This window comes from Mirounga leonina, unplaced genomic scaffold (genome assembly GCF_011800145.1).
Source record: "Mirounga leonina isolate KUSES-001 unplaced genomic scaffold, KU_Mleo_1.0 Mir_171, whole genome shotgun sequence".
Classification (NCBI taxonomy): domain Eukaryota; kingdom Metazoa; phylum Chordata; class Mammalia; order Carnivora; family Phocidae; genus Mirounga; species Mirounga leonina.
In genome coordinates this window covers 9757314-9772420 of record NW_023270436.1, presented here as the reverse complement: position 1 = coordinate 9772420, position 15107 = coordinate 9757314, and the positions used below count along the sequence as shown (strand labels likewise).

General features: G+C 38.1%; 1 protein-coding gene across 5 annotated transcripts in view; it reads left to right on the top strand.

Moving 5' to 3' along the window:
* The window catches only part of HECTD4 (HECT domain E3 ubiquitin protein ligase 4), a 180547-nt gene that overhangs the window by 27287 nt on the left and 138153 nt on the right, over positions 1 to 15107 (top strand). Inside the window, exon 1 of one of the 5 annotated variants that reach the window (XM_035017037.1) lies at positions 3729 to 3823. The exons of the other annotated variants lie outside the window; for them this stretch is intronic. The gene's annotated coding sequence lies outside the window, so the exon portion shown is untranslated. Of the gene's footprint in view, positions 1 to 3728; positions 3824 to 15107 lie in introns of those variants that run through there. 5 annotated transcript variants of the gene reach the window in all.

The following is a 15107-nucleotide window of genomic DNA, read 5'->3' as shown; positions in this document are numbered from 1 at the left end:
CATATGCTATTTCCTCAGAAATGATTCTGACTTTCCTCCTTTTAGTATGTTGTTAGAATGGTGTGTTTATTTTGGGGTTTAAGTCTAATAAGACATTTGATACCAAAAGAAAAAGTGCTATTTTTGTTTCCAGTTGCCTTTCCAAAAAACAAAAATTTTCAGAAACATAAAATTATTTGAGGTATTACCAGCATAATCTATTGCTTTTCTAGAATTAGGTAGTCTCCTTTAATCAAATTGGTTTTTCTCCTTTGCTCTCAGCCCTTACCGAAAATAAAATCCTCCTACACTTGCTCCCCATTTTTTTACTCGTAACGCTCCAGGCGCTGTTTCCAGGAAAAGGTTAAAATTAAGAATAATGTATTTCCTGCTGACCACCATGTTTGTACTGCCACAGCTGAATTCTGGGCCAATTTCTTTTGCCATCTGTTCCCAGCATGGATAAGTTGAGATTCATATAACAACGGGAGAGAAGCGAAGCTAGATGTTTCATCTGACTTCTACCCCCAGAAGCATGGCTTATCTTTGCCAATTAGACTCTTCACTGGTGAATAACTTGACATGGAAATATCATGTGGCAAATTTTTAAAATGTTGATCTTAGAGTATTTCATGCTAGGTCTCTCTCTGTGTAGTTTTTTAAAAAGTAGTAAAAATGTTTTTTGTTTTGTAGCCTCTTTTATTCACCTACTGTTATATTTTAAGTATTTTTCCCCATGATATTTTACCCCCATCCCATTCAAAGGCAATTTATATTTATTATACTCAGCCTGGAAAATAAAGACAAAAAAAAAGAAGAAGATTAAAAATCATAATCTTCCATTGTAAAGATTTTAAATCGGTTCCACTTCTCTCCACTTCTCTCCCCCTTCTATAAATACACGGTATGTATACAGCCATGTATTTATATATAAAACATATATGTGCGCACCAGGATTATGTTCTTCCTAACGTTTTAGTGCATATAAATTTTAAGTTTTTTTTAAGATTTTATTTTAATTTATTTTTAAAGATTTATTTATTTGTTCCAGAGAGAGTACATGTGCATATGTGTACACGAGTGGGGGGAGGGACAGAGGTAGAGGGAGAGAGAGAATCCTCAAGCAGATTCCCTGCTGAGCGTGGAGCCCAAGCACAGGCTCAATCCCAGGACCCTGGGATCATGACCTGAGCCGAAGGCAGACACTTAACCGACTGAGCCACCTAGGCACCCCCCAAGTTTTAAGTTTTTGATCCATAGTTCTGTTTGATACAACATTCAAGTAGCGTCACAAAACCTATTTCAAGGACGTACTGGAATTGCTTGGTAGCTTATTTTTCTCAACCATAAAATTGATGAGTTCCTTAACTATTGTTTTAGAGATTGCTTACAAAAATAGAAAGATGCCAGGGTCACTGAGATAAAATATATAGCCCTCCTAATGCATCTCCTTGTAGAACACTTGTGTTAATCCTGTTTATTTCTTTTTTTTTTTTTTTAAGATTTTATTTATTTATTCATGAGAGATAGAGAGAGAGGCAGAGGCAGAGGGAGAAACAGGCTCCCCGCGGAGCAGGGAGCCCGATGCGGGACTCGATCCCAGGACCCTGGGATCATGACCCGAGCCGAAGGCAGACGCTCAACCGACTGAGCCACCCAGGCATCCCAATCCTGTTTATTTCTTAATGTCAAAGCAATCATAACTTTTCTTTGTGCTGCAGTGCTTTGAGTGAATAAAAAAAAAAAAAAGTTTTTCCCTGCAGTTAGAATGCTTGGTCTTTAAAACTTTCAACCTTCATGTGACTGTGCCCCACCATTTAATCTCTGTCGAAACTAAGAAGGAACTGTTTCTGCTCAAGCCTGGACAAGAACTTGGCAGAGCCAATAAGGTGACAGCCTGTAACAGCTCAAACAGGGAATTCTGTGTATTGTCCTATTATACGTCATCCATATAAATGGAATGTGTTTATAGTTCATATGGCAAGCAGTTGGCATGTGAGCAAATAAGTCTTGGGCCAGCATACTGTCCTTATGTTTGAAATCAGCAATTCTTAACACCTGCCATGGGGCCCCCTCTCCTTCTGCCCTGAGTATCACTGCCTTAGGGAACCACCGTGACTGGAGAGTGTGATTTATCTCTCAGCTATGTTGGAATAGAAGGAAGGTTGTGGATCATAGCCCAAGTTCTATCCACTAGGGGTCTGATATTATTCCTAATATCAGTCTGCATTATTGATGGTTAGTGGTGGGTAACTGAAGTATAAGTAAATTCCTCAAATTTACCTGGCTTTGTATTTCAGTCACTAGGTTATCCCAATCCTAGAGTTTCATTTTTCAAGGCACCTTCTTGACAGATGCCAGCTGATTTATCATCAGATTTTTTTTCAGCTTTATTGCAGTTTAATTGACAAGAGAGTTAAAAATGTAGTACTTGTCCCCCCCATGAAAATATAAATATATGTTTTATATAATGTATATATTTATGGAAAAAGAAACTGAGGTATGAAGAATTTGAGCCCACAAGGATTATAAACTATAGTCAGGAGGCAGAGTTCAACCCACAGATAGTTTTTGTTTGGCATGCAGAGTTTTAAAAAATACTTGAATTTGAACGTGTCTAGGAGGGACCTGCATTCTCCATTTTGCCATGGACCTTACCATTGCCCATGTGTGAAATACTAATCCGAATAATTGATAACCTGTTTCTAGTAGGAAAGCTTTTATTTAGGAATATGTATTCCCTATCTCCTTATCTCCTATTTTCAAAAATGAGGGGGCACCTTTCCTGCTCAGTTGGTAGAGGATGGGACTCTTGATCTCCAGGTCATGAGCTCGAGCCCCATGTTCGGTGTAGTGTTTATTTAAATTACCTGGCTTTGTTATTAGGTTATTTCCAATCCTAGAGTTCCATTTTTTAAGGCACCTTGTCTTATTTAGGTTTCTTACAGTGAGGCTGTTTACTAGGCCATATTCTTTGTGCTTAACATTATCCAAGTTGTTTCAGAAATCACAGGACCAGTTATAATATCCCTGCAGTTTTTGGTGTACAGCTTTGTTTCACTAAAATAGGACATTGCAGGGGCGCCTGGGTGGCTCAGTTGGTTAAGCGTCTGCCTTTGGCTTAGGTCATGATCCCAGGGTCCTGGGACTGAGCCCCGCATATGGCTCCCTGCTCAGTGGGGAGCCTGCTTCTCCCTCTCCCTCTGCCACTCCCCCGACTTGTGCTCTATCAAATAAATAAATAAAATCTTTAAAAAGAAATAGGACATTGTAGGATATTTCAATGGTTGTTGTTGATTTTTCTCCTTAAATCTCTTAATAGATTGAAAACTTTTAATAGTTGGAAATGCTTTTAAAAAATTTATGTTTTCCCCAGAGTGACAACTCTAAGTAAATGGAAATCAAAATTTATTACAAAAATTTGTTAAGTGATTCTACAGACTTGCCTCAGGAGTCCTTATGGAGAGAGATTTAGAATTCATATTCAGGCCTGTTCAAATCCCATTCCATTGTCCCTCCCCCCCCCCCGTGGCAGTTGGCCTCCTATAGGCATGTTCATTTCAATCCTTAGCTTGTTTAGTCACAAAGCCTGAAGATGTCACCATAGAATATATATAGTATTGTCTTTTGATTTTATTTATTTATTTTTACAATTTATTTATTTATTTTAGAGAGAGAGAGCATGCATGAGCAGGGGGAGAGGGAGAGGGAGACGAAGAGAGAGAGGGAGAGAAGCAGACTCCCCGCTGAGTACAGAGGCTGATGCCAGGCTCCATCTCACACCCCTGAGATCATGACCCCTGCTGAAATCAAAGAGTAGGAAGCTTATCTGACAGCCATCCAGGTATCCCTAGTATTGTCTTTTTAAACATCAATGTTGTTATATGCATGTTTCTGCAACTTGTTTTTTCCTACTCAGTATATCTTAGACCTTGATTCATGTGTGTATGTATATGAATTATATGTAGATGAATATGAATTATGTGTAACTATATTATATATATATGAATTGTTTAGTCTCATTCTTTGAAACTTCCTCAGAGATTATTTAGCCTTTCTCCTATAGATAGACATTTTAGGTTGATTCCAATTTTTCTCTAATAAAACAATGTTCAGTATCTTGGTATATCAAATGTTTCTAAATCCTCACAGTGCTTATTAATACTTTGTACATCAGAATCCACATCATAAATGAAGCTTGTCAAATTGAATTTGAAGAATACTGTTTTATTTTATTTATTTATAAATAGAATTCAGTAGTATTTGTCAAAATATTAGTATTGTCAAAAAATTTGGGAGAATGTCAATATCACCAGCTACCTACGTGCTCTGGGACATCGGGGATATGAGTTGAACCCTTTACAATAAATCCATGTAACAAAAATATTTTTAAGCCTTAGTTGGTGGAATTTATTTTCTTTTATGTTTGAAAGAACACGTTTCTAGTGCAATTAAAAAAAAACCAATTGATATATGTCTTAGGAGGTGATTTTACCGTAGTTTGAAGAGTTTTTTTTTTTTTTTTTTAAAGATTTTATTTATTTATTTGAGACAGAGAGAATGAGAGACAGAGAGCATGAGAGGGAGGAGGGTCAGAGGGAGAAGCAGACTCCCTGCCGAGCAGGGAGCCCGATGCGGGACTCGATCCCGGGACTCCAGGATCATGACCTGAGCCGAAGGCAGTCGCTTAACCAACTGAGCCACCCAGCCGCCCTAGTTTGAAGAGTTTTAATGCAATTATAAAATTGCAGTTACAGATTTTGAAAAAAAAAGAAGGAACCTCATTTTTCATTTATTCAGTAACCTCCCAGTAATATACAGTATTGTAAGTTAAATGTGCATCAATGTGGTAAATTAGTGTTTTTGAAATAACTTTCCAAGATGTAAAATGTTTTGATTATGCTTTATGCTTCATTTTGTTGTCTGTTACATTGCTTACTAAAGAATGAATTCCTTGGGGCGCCTGGGTGGCTCAGTTGTTAAGCGTCTGCCTTGGCTCAGGACATGATCCCAGGGTCCTGGGATTGAGCCCTGAATTGGGCTCCCTGCTCAGCGGGAAGCCTGCTTCTCCCTCTCCCACTCCCCCTGCTCGTGTTCCGTCTCTCGCTGTGTCTCTCTCTGTCAAATAAATAAATAAAATCTTAAAAAAAAAATTAATTCCTTTGTGTGTGTTTTTTTAAGATTTTATTTGTTTCAGAGAGAGAGAGGGTACAAGCATGAGCGGGGGTTGGGGGGAGCGCAGAGGGAGAAGCAGACTCCCTGCTGAACAGAGGCTGATGCAATGCCGATGCTGGGTTTCATCCCAGGACCCTGGGATCATGACCTGAGCAGAAGGCAGATGCTTAACTGGCTGAGCCATCCAGGCACCCCAAAAATCAATTCTTTTGGTAAAAAATCATATTGGAAAGAGAAATTGAACTTTAGATATTTTGTGACATTTCAGAGCATAGGTATAATAACATGGTATAATTTGGTATATGTGGTGTTGGCAGCAAAAATTAAAAAAGGAGCAACTTGTAGCTGTTGAAATCCATAGTGCACTCTTTTTCATTGTTGTAGAATATTTCCATGTGTTCATCCTGTATCATTTCTAGGCAGGGACTTTATAACTCAGAAGTGATAGTAAAAGCAGAGGGGGATTTTATGTATTTTGCTTTAATAATTGGGATCATGACCTGAGCCAAAGGCAGTCGCTTAACCGAATGAGCCACCTAGGCGCCCTAGATTTTTTTTTCTTATGTTTTTCTGAACATGGGACAGGACCAGTAGCTCAGCAATGAAACCTGTATATTTCAGATATCTAAAGTGAAACTATAGGTTATGAATCAATTTAGGCTTTCTAAAGTCCAAATGAAAGGAAAAATGTATGAGCAAACCTTTGGGGTTGATAGTCATATTAATTATTTTGAGCAATGTTTGATAGGTGTTAATTTCACCAGAAAGTTTTGTTTTTAGATGTAAATCCATTTTAGCCAGTAGTTTCTGTATTTGTCCCTGATTTGCTAAGATAGGAGATGAATATGTAAGTATCTATGTGGGTAAGTTTTGTATTACCCTCTTTTTAGTAGTATATCCTTATATTCCTTATTCCCTGCCTCCAACAATATATTAAGTCTTAGCTAGGAAAGGTACATTTAATTTTAGCTATTTGGTTAGTTTTTCTGAACATTTGTTCTTTGCAGACTGAGAGAGACAGATGGATTTGAATCCTAAAGTGGAGTCTTTTGATTTAGTAAAAGAAATAACCAGCAAAGTGATAGACGAGGTTTCCAGGCAGTTTTAATTAGTCAGGCACAGCTGTGAGTAGGAATTGACGGGAAGGGCAAGATTCAGTGGCACAAAAGATGCAGCATTTCTCATCTTTCTTAGAAATACTTAATGTCAGCCATGGTCATTGGTACTTTCTGTTGAGTAGTCACTGGGTGCATATTCATGTTCTTGCCCAACATAGCTGACAGTTATAGGCCATGGGTTTAGAATTAATCTCTGATTTTGTACTCAAAGTTTGAATACCACTGATTTCAGCTATCTTGTTGATGTTGACCAAAGGAAGAGGAGGTCTGGAGCCTCAGATAGAAGTGCTGACCTGGGAATGTGTTTGGAAGTGGTTCCTCATTATATCTGTTGCTTTCTGTTGTTGGTTTTGTTTTGTTTTGTTGGGGGGGAGGGCTGTATGTGTACTATCAGGTAGCATTTTAGTCATTTGCTCATTCAATAAATATTTATTGAGCAGCTATTATGTGCCAGGTTATGTGCATGGGATACATATTAAGGGAATAAAATAGTTGTCAACTATATTGGCAGAGTTTACAATAAATATGAAAAAAAAATTTTTATTTCAAATAATATTAACTAATGTTATTGAGTGCTTACAACATGCTAGGTGCTGTACTCTGTGCCTTATTTCAGGAGAAACAATTCAAATTATACTGAGATTTTAGAGTAGAAGATATAAAGATGAATGAGTGTAAGTCTGCACCCTTGAGTTTACAGTCTATCAGAATTCTGGTACATAATAATCATCTGTAAAACTGGTATTTTAACTGAGCATATGATTAGAATCCCGCCTGTGCACAGTTCTGAGGATTGACAGATTTTGCCAGCTGGGACTTTCTATATCCCTTATGGGAGAGGGTTCATTGTCACACACACAGTGTCAGGTGGCAGGAGTTAGGCTTATTGCATGCACTTGAATCTAATGGTTACTGTAGAGCAGGGTTTCTCCATCTTGGCCAGGTGCGTCTCAGCTGTGAGGCATTGTAGGCTATTTAGCAGCGTTCCTGGCCTCCACCCACCAGATGCCGGTATACCTCGGTAGTACCTCTATACTTCTAGCTGCCAAAACTGTGTGTAGGCATTGCCAAATGTCCCCTGGGAGGCAATCTCTACCCACCCCCACCTCCCTCGCCTCCATTAAGAGCCCCTGCTCTAGGCGTTAGTCTCCCTAAACATTAATCAGCAGCTCCTGGAGGCAGAGATAACTACAGCATCACCCAGAGCCTAGTTTGTGTATCGGCTTACAGTGTTCCTAAAAATGTGAAGCACTTGGGCTATTCACACCGCATACTGGGAATACTTTAGTTATGCAATGATGCCATCCCTAAAGAAACCACTAAGTGTTTATCAGCAGTAGGGATAATGATCTTGGTCTGCTTTTCAGGACTGGAATAATAAGGAATTACAACATTTTTTATTAAATATATATTCAAAAGGTATAGATATTTTGGGTAGAAATTTTGAATATATAAATAAAATTAAAAAATCTATATATATCTGTTATTTAAAATAAATTTAGTGATCTTACCCCCCCACTTAAGAAATACACCTTTAAAGGTACCAATACCTCTAAAACCCCCTGCATGCTCTACAACCCTTCCTCTCTCCCACATAGGAAACCAGTATCCTGAATTCTGTGTTTATTTATCTTTTGCTTTTCTTTTCTTTTCGGTTTTTTTTTTGAAATGAACATAGCGTCAAGATTTTATTGTCTTTATAATATAACAAAATATGAAGCTTAGAACTGGATCACTTGGCCCTTTCTCTTATCTCCTCCCAGTTCAGACTGCGTGCATTTTTTAACAGCCAGCATTCCCTTAGATCTGCAGTTGGGCTCAACACATTCAAGCTTCAGCACAATCCTCTTTGTAGTTTTAGGCTTTTCGTGGAAAATCGGCTTAGTCTGCCCACCATAGCCACTCTGCTTCCTGTCATAACGCCACTGTCCATGGGCATAAAAGCATCTTTGCCTTTCTTCTACTGTGTCACTTTGTGCGGTTGGTTTCAAGAGCGGGGTCGGCATGGTCTTTTGCTTTTCTTTATTGTTTTATCATATGTAGGCAGTCCTAAACATTATAGAGCTTAGTTTTTTGTTTTAAGAACTTATTATATAAATGTAGTTGCCATGTGTATTTTTTGGTGGCTTTTTTCTTGGCTCCACATGTATTATATGATTCTTGTATGTTGATGTGTGTAGCTCTACTTTTAATTTTCACTGCTTCCTGATTATATGACTACATCATTGTGTATCTGTTCTCTTACTGATAGATATTTGAGGGTTTTTGTTGTTGTTACTGTGTTGCTGTGAATATTCTTGTACTTGTCCTCTGGTGTTCATGTGCAAGAGTTTCAGAGGGGAATTACCCTGGAGTGGATTGCTGGATTGTAGGCTATATGCGTATAGTAGGCTGGACGATAGCCCCCAAAGATAGCAGGTCCTAATTCCTGGAACCTGTAAATGTTACCTTATATGGAAAGAGGCTCTTCGCAGATGTCGTTAAGTTAAGGATTTTGAGTTGGGTAGATTATCTTAGATTTTCAGGTGGGCTCTACGTGCAATCACAAGTGTCCTTAATAGAGGAGAGGCGGAGACACTGCACACAGTATAAAAGGAGAAGGCCATGTGCTCACAGAGGGAGCGATGTGGCCATAGCTGAGGAATGTCAGCAGCCGTCCAAAGGTGGAAGAGCCGAGAAACATGCTCTCCTAGAGCCCCTTGAGGGAGTGCAGTCCTGCCAACACCTTGAATTTGGCCCAGGGATACTGATTTTTGACTTCCAGTCTCCAGAACTGTGAGCGGATAAATATCTGTTGTTTTAAGCTTCTAAGTTTGTAGGGATTTGTTAGAACAGCCATGGGAAACTAAGACAATGCGTTTTCAATTTAACTGGACAATGCCAATTGTTTTCTAAGGTGTTTGTGCTCATTTATATTCCTACCAGAAATGTCTAAGAATTCCTGTTGTTTCACATTCTTGTCAGTATTTAGTACTGTTGCATTTTACTAATAGATTTTACTGAGCAATTCTGTAAAACCTAGTAGGATTTTTTTTCTCCCCTGCCTCCCCAAACCTAGTACAAATTTTGAAATATTTAGTTCAGAATTCAAAAACAAAAAGAGTATATAAGGTAAAAGTGTTGCTATTAAATGATAATGAAGTTGAGGGGTTTGGTTAAATTTATAATATGCTGTAGATAATGTATTATACCTATTATTTCTCTTGCCTCATCTCCCAGCCAGTAAGTACTTTCTGTGCACACTCTTCCTTCTCTAGAAAGTAATCCAGTGATTCTTAGGTACTCATTACATGAATTGACATTTTCCTTAGTTTTTTGGTTTATTTCTATTTTTATTCCATCCCATTTTACAAAATCTTTTTGGCTAAACATAGATTGAGCCACCCAGGCACCCCTTTACCAGGCCATGGGGCTGAGCCCCACATCCGGCTCTGGGCTCAGTGGGGAGTCTGCTTGAGATGCTTTCCTCTTCCTCTGTCCCTTCCCCCCGACTTGAACTCACGTGTATGCACTTTCTCGCTCTCTCAAATAAATCTTAAAAAAAATTATAAATCTAGATTGGTAAAATAGTATTGGGGGAGGGGCACTAACTATAAACTATTTGCTCAATAAGAGTATATTCATGCATATATTTTGGAGGAGCAGATGTTAGTCATCAATCCCAGAATACGTATTACAACCTTGATTCATGAAGCATATTTTTTGGTGATAAATCTATTGCTCACAGAAACAATAATTTTACTTTAGAGGTGAATTGCATGTGAATTGCACTTTATAATTTTAAAATGTATTTTCTCATTTTTTTTTTCTGTTGTGTTCCTTAAGGATAAGCATTTAAGCAAATATATTAGGAAAGTCGATTAATAGTTGTATGTAAACAGTTTGAAGGGTCTGAAAAGTTTCTATTAGCAAAATGAAGTGGAAAATTAAGGTGATTTAGCTAGATCTGTTTTAAAAGACTGCTTGTTTGAATAGAGTCCTAGCATTGGAAGAAGAAATCTTTGTCATTTATAAGAACTGTGATAAAGAGCCATCTTGTTTCTTTTTGATATGACTAGCAACAGGCTTCTTACAACCTCTGTATACCCTGTTTTGGTTTTGACAGCCTTAAAAAAAAATTTTTTTTTTTTTTAAGATTTTACTTATTTATCTGAGAGAGAGAGCGTGCATGATAGCAAGAGGGAACACCAACGGGGGGGGGTGGGGTGGGGGAGAGAAGCTGGCTCCCTGCTGAGCAAGGAGCCTGATGCTGGCTTGATCCCAGGACCCTGGGATTATGACTGGAGCTGAAGGCAGATGCTCAACTTACTGAGCCACCCAGATACCCTCCAAAAACTTTTTCTTATGAAACATCTGGGAAATTGCAAAAACAAAACAAAATTGCATAATGGATCCCTATGTATCCATCACCAACTTCAGTTTTCAGCTCATGGCCAATCTCGTTTCAGCTATAACTGCTACTTCTCTCCCATATTATTTTTAAGTAAATCCATGACCCATCACTTTTTAACATTATATTAGTTTCAGGTGTACAATATAGTGAGTGATTCAACAAATTCCATACATCACCTGGTGCTCATCACAATCCCCATCACCTACTTAACCTACCCCCCCCCCCCCCCCCCCCCCCCCCTGGTAACCATCAGTTCTTTATAATTAAGAGTCTGTTTCTTGATTTGTCTTATTTTTTCCCCTTTGCTAGTTTGTTTTTTCAGTTCCACATGAGTGAAATCGTGTGGTATTTGTCTTTCTCTGACTTACTTCACTTATACTCTCTAGCTCCATCCATGTTGTTGGCAAGATTTCGTTCTTTTTTATGGCTGAATAATATTCCATTGTATATATACACCACCTTTTCTTTCTCCATTCATCAATCAATGGACAGTTGGGCTGCTTCCATAATTTGGCTATTGTAAATAATGCTGCTGTAAACACAGGAGTGCATGTAGCGCCTTGAATTAGTATTTTTGTATTCTTTGGTAAGTACCCAGTAGTGTGATTCCTGGATTATAGGATAGTTTTTTTTTTTTTTAAACTTTTTTTCAAGAACCTCCATACTGTTTTCCACAGTGGCTGCACCAGTTTGCCTTCCCACCAACAGTGCAAGAGGGTTCCTTTTTCTCCACATCTGCCAATACCTGTTGTTTTCTTGGCTTGTTGGTTTTATTTTTTTTTTTTCAAAGATTTTATTTATTTATTTGAGAAGCAGGGAGAGAGGGAACACAAGCAAGGGGAGCAGCAGAGGGAGAAGCAGGCCTCCCGCTGAGCAGGGAGCCCGATGCGGGGCTCGATCCCAGGACCCTGGGATCATGACCTGAGCTGAAGGCAGACGCTTAACGACTGCGCCACCTTGGCTTGTTGATTTTAGCCATTCTGACAGGTGTGAGGTGATAACTCCTTGTAGTTTTGATTAACATTTCCCTAAGGAACATCTTTTCATGTGTCTGTTGGCCATCTGCAGGCTGTCTTTGGAGAAATGTCTGTTCATATCTACTGTCCATTTTTTAATTTATTTTTTGGGGTATTTGTTAAATTCTTCATATGTTTATATATTTTGGGTACTAATCCTTTATTGGATACGTCCTTTGCAAATACCTTCTCACATTCCATAGGTTGCCTTTTAGTTTTGTTTCCTTCATTGTGCAACAGCTTTTTATTTTGGTGTATCCCTTAAGTCCCAATATCCCAATAGTTGATTATTGCTAGAAAGAAGTTGCTGTGGCCAGTGGCAAAGAAGGTAATGACTATGCACTCTTCTGGGATTTTTATGGTTTCAGGTCTCACATTTAGGTCTTTAATCCATTTTGAATTTATTTTTGTGTATGGTGTAAGAAAGTGGTCCAGTTTCCTTCTTTTGCATGTTGCTGTCCAGTTTTCCTAATATCATTTGTTGAGGAGACCATCTTTTTCCCTTTGGATATTCTTTCCTGCTTTGTCAAAGATTAATTGACCATATAGTTGTGGGTTTATTTCTGGGTTTTCTATTCTGTTCCATTGGTCTTTATGTCTATTTTTGTGCTAGTACCATACTGTTTTGATTACTAGAGCTTTGTAGTATAATTCGAAGTGGGGAATTGTGATCCTCCAGCTTTGCTTTTCTTCAAGATTGCTTCGGCTATTTGAGGTCTTTTGTGGTTCCATACAAATTTTAGAATTGTTCTAGTTCTGTGAAAAATGCTGTTGGTATTTTGATAGGGCTTGCATTAAATGTGTAGCTTGCTTTGGTAGGATAGGCATTTTAACAATATTTGTTCTAACAAATATTGGGATGTCTTTCCATGACCGATCTCTTTATTCATAAATATTTCAACATGTATCGAAAAGATAAGGACTTCTTTAAAAATCATAACCACAAAAATATTTCATATCTTTAAATATTAATTCCTTTAAATTATACAGGTAGTTTTCAAATTTCCAATTGTCTTATAGTTGTGCTAATATTTTTTAAAGGTTGTTTGAATCAGGATCTAAATAAGATATACACACTGAGATTGGTTGACTTTTTTTTTTTTTGGTAAGACTGCTTCACGGGGGGTGGTGTATGTTTTCATCAGTAGGCATGTAATAACTGCTGCTTATGATGTTTGCAGCTACTAAAGCTCAAATGCCTAGATCTATTCTGTCATACCTTCATTAGCTGGAATGCTTCTGTAAAGGGAACTTTTCTTTCCTCAACTGTTTGCTTATCTAGGTGTACAGTTCATATGAGAAAGGCAGGATAAATGTTTTGACTCTTTACCTGTATTAACCACTTTTCAAAATGAGTTGGTTTGCCGACATCATCGAATGGTGATTTTTTTTTTCTCTTATTATAAGCTTGTGGGTTTAAATGTATTCTTTTCGTTTTTTTGTTGTGTTTCTGCCCATTGAAGTTCTTGTTCTTATTGATAAGGCAAAGTCATTGTTTCTCAAAGTACAGTTTTTCCAAAGATAGGTGAATGACCAATAAGCCCATGAAAGATGCTTAACACCATTAGCCAGTAGGGAAATGCAAATCAAAACCACATGAGTTACCATTTCACTCCCACTTGGATGGCTCTAATCAAAAGACAGATAATAACAAGTGTTAGCAATGATGTGGAAAACTGAAATCTTCATACAGTGCTGCTGGGAATGTAAAATGGTGCAGCCACTTTGGAGAACAGTTTAACAGTTCCTCCCTAGGGTGAGCAGAGTTACCATATGACAGCAGTTTCACTGTTAGGTTTTTATCCCTCGTGCTTATATACTTATGTCCACACAAAAACTTAAATGTTCATAGCATTATTCATAACAGCCAAAAAGTGGAAACTCCAGTGTCCCATCAACCAGTGAATGGATAAATCAGATGTGGTATCCATAAAATGGAATCATTCAGCAATGAACAGGAATGAAGTGCTGATGCATGCTATAACATGGACAAATCTTAAACAATGCTACGTGAAAGAGGGTATTCACAAAATACCACACATAGCAGGATTCCACTTATATTTAATGTGAAGAATAGGTAACTTTATAAAGTAGATTAGTGATTGCGTAGGGCTAAGAGATTTGGGGGAAAATGAGAGATTACTAATGGGTACAGAGTTTCTTTTGAAGGTGATGGAAGTATTGTAAAATTGTGGTAATGACTGCACAACTCCAAATATACCAAAAGCCATTGAATTTTGCACTTTAAGTGAATTTTATGGTGTGTGAATTAAATTATAATAAACCTTTTATAAAAATTATTTTTGAAGACTGCCCATAATTTCCCAGAGAGCCTGCGTCAGATGTAGATTCCAGGGCACATCTTAGACTTTTCGAAACAGTCTTTGTAAGTGGATCCCAAGAATCTTTTTTTTTTTTTTTAAATACATCCGGGACTTGTGATTCACACTGTTTTGAATTATCAAAGTTCTTTGTTATGCTGTGCATCCCAGTAATTTCCTATTTTTGCGGCTTCTAGAGCGGTAAAGTCTTCCTCTTCCACATGACAGCCCTTTAATTTTATGAAGCTTGCTCCCCCTTCCAACTCCTCCCTTGCAGACCACGCATCCCTAGTTCCTTAACCGTTTCTCATGTGACATGATTGCCAGATTAGTCAAATCACCCTCTTTTGGACTCCTACTAGTCTGCTAATGACTTCTTAAAATGAGGTACTGTGAATTGAACAGGATATTCCGGTTATAGTTTGACCATTGCAGAATATAAATGGGATTATTACCTCCCTTGCTCCTGACACTGGAATTCTTCTAATGCGTTTTAAGATTGCATTAGCATTTTTTAAAACAGTGTTGGCTCAGACAAAGCATGTGTTTAATTCCATGCCTCCTTTCCCCCATCCCCAACACTCCCAGTTTTTATCTAGTCAGGACTTCCTTCTTTCAGGGTTATATGAAAAAATTTCCTTTCTTGGTGGTGATCTGGTCTAAAATAAGGAAATCCTAACAGTTGTTTAGCAGTTTTAGCTTTTTCAGAGCACTCCCTGAACATGTGTTTTGACCTTAGCTGTGTAAATGGAGGCGGGTGTTTGGCCTCATTTTTACAGATATAGAAACACAGACTGAGTGAGTTTAAGTGAAATACCTAAGGGGAAATTGTTACTTGCAGAGTCTGGGCTGGAACCTAGTTACCCCTAACTCAGTGGTTTGAAATCTTGGCCACACATTGCTTTCACTTGTGGAGTGGAAAAAAAGTCTGGGTCCCATCCCTAGATATTCTGAGTTAATCTGACTGGAGTGGGGCCCACTCATTAGTATTGTTTTAAAAAGCTCCCAAAACTATTTTTTAAAGATTTTATTTATTTATTTGACAGAGACACAGCGAGAGAGGGAACACAAGCAGGGGGAGTGGGAGAGGGAGAAGCAGGCTTCC